General features: G+C 40.3%; 1 non-coding gene across 1 annotated transcript; it reads left to right on the forward strand.

Moving 5' to 3' along the window:
• The first annotated feature begins 1,033 nt into the window (after positions 1-1,033).
• Positions 1,034-1,199, forward strand: LOC134002315 (U1 spliceosomal RNA). Its single transcript, XR_009927587.1, has one exon. It is a non-coding gene; the product is annotated as a U1 spliceosomal RNA (small nuclear RNA).
• The last annotated feature ends 693 nt before the right edge of the window (positions 1,200-1,892 follow it).

The raw sequence follows: 1,892 nt of genomic DNA on the forward strand, positions 1-1,892 counted from the left end.
CTTGGTTAGTATTTCGAGAACCATGACCACAATGGTCATGGTTAAAAAACAAAAAAAACAATGTCGACTCACATGGATTTTAAAAGGGAACTCATGTTGAAATCCAATGTTTTCTTTGCCCATCCAACCACCTCACTAAGTAGACTTTGAGGCTCTATTATAATGTCCTGTCTTGTAATTATTACAGCAATGTGAGGGCTTTGTCAGTTGAAGGTTAACTTGTCACTTTGAGGGCACTTGCTGACAGGACCGATTCTGTCGTTTTTCTTGGGAGGACAGTCTCAATTATCGGAGTGGTTAATAGTCTACCACTCTTGCACTTTTATCGCCGCAGACATCAGTGCAGCATTTTCTCCTAGTGAATATCAAACTGATATTCATACAGAGCTGTACCACATTAGGACAAGTTGTTCTAGAGAGTGTGCCCTTCTACCCTTACACCATGCCTTGCATGTGTGTTGCCCAGTGACTCAGAGCTGCCATGAGAAACCTACAGTTCAGCCTCACATGCCACACATTGATAATGCCACTTCAACATCTGCGTATTGTTTGTGATCATGCTTTAATTGCAGTATATTCTCCACAGTAAATAGTGTTTACATTCTATCTTTGACTTTGTTGTATAGAGCGACAGAGGGCACGTACAGAAACATAATTACATTTCACCTCATTCCGTTGATAATAAGCCTAATCAGATTCGAATTGCAGTAATAATGGTCTTTAATTTACTGTGCTAGAAAATGACGATTGTAATGACGATTGTAATGAGCAGAGGGGTTGCAGTAAAAATTGTTTTACTATAAAAATAGAAAAGCAGAAGAATGGTTAATCTTTCTTCAACTCTATTTAATCTTCACCACCACTAATCTCTACTGGCATCAGAGATGTGTAGGAACACTAGCAGCCCAAGCTGACCAGTCACTGTTCTTCATGTGTATCTCCATAGCTGCTGTAGCCCCAAGATGGTGTTACATTTTTGAGAAGGTTGACATCAGCATCAGCTATGATGCTACGGCTTAACCTGATAACCCCATAACTTACCTGGCAGAGGAGATAACATGATCAAGAACCTGGTTCACCCAGGGCGAGTTTCAGCCACTGCACTCTGGTTGGGTTGACCCCTGCAAGAATTTCCCAAATGTGGGAACCTCGACTGCATACTTTCTGGTAGTGGGGGACTGCAATCAGGCTTTACCTTGATCTTTTCTGGCAGCATGGTGGCTCAGTAGCAAGATGGTTCTCCTAGCCATCCAAGGTCCTTTCTGTGTGGAGTTTGCATGATCTCCCTGTCTTTGCATGGGTGTCCACCTGGTGTTGCCATTTCGTCCAACCATCAAAGATATATAAGTTAGGGTTAATACTGCTGAAGTGGCAAAAGGAACTGGAGTTGTTCCCCTAGTGTTGCACTGTCGGCACCCACTAACAGTGTTTATGAATAAGATGGGTCAAATGTAGAAGATCAATTTCCCCAAGGGGATCAATAAAGTAATTCCTCTTCTTCTTCTTTTTCTCTTTCTTCTTGATGCACAATTATAAATACCCCCTGAAGCTACTCACACACATACACCTGATTGTGACGGATGGAGCCTTTTTCCTTCATAGGGGGTTGATGGGATACTTTTCAGCTGACAGCAGTTGGAGCAACAGTGACTGCAAATGGACTGCATGTGGATTTGTGGGCACACAGTAATCAAGTGGCAACTTGAATGGGGTTGTTTCTCTTTTTTTTCCTCAGGTACACACAAGAACGAAAAAAATATAAATATTACTAGATATATATGTATACTGCCTACATGTTATATAAAATACTATATAACATGTATTTGTTTATAATAACATACATGAATATGGATATGAATTAAATAATTATTTTCTTAATTAAACATCTAAAA

This window comes from Scomber scombrus, chromosome 2 (assembly GCF_963691925.1).
Source record: "Scomber scombrus chromosome 2, fScoSco1.1, whole genome shotgun sequence".
NCBI lineage: Eukaryota > Metazoa > Chordata > Actinopteri > Scombriformes > Scombridae > Scomber > Scomber scombrus.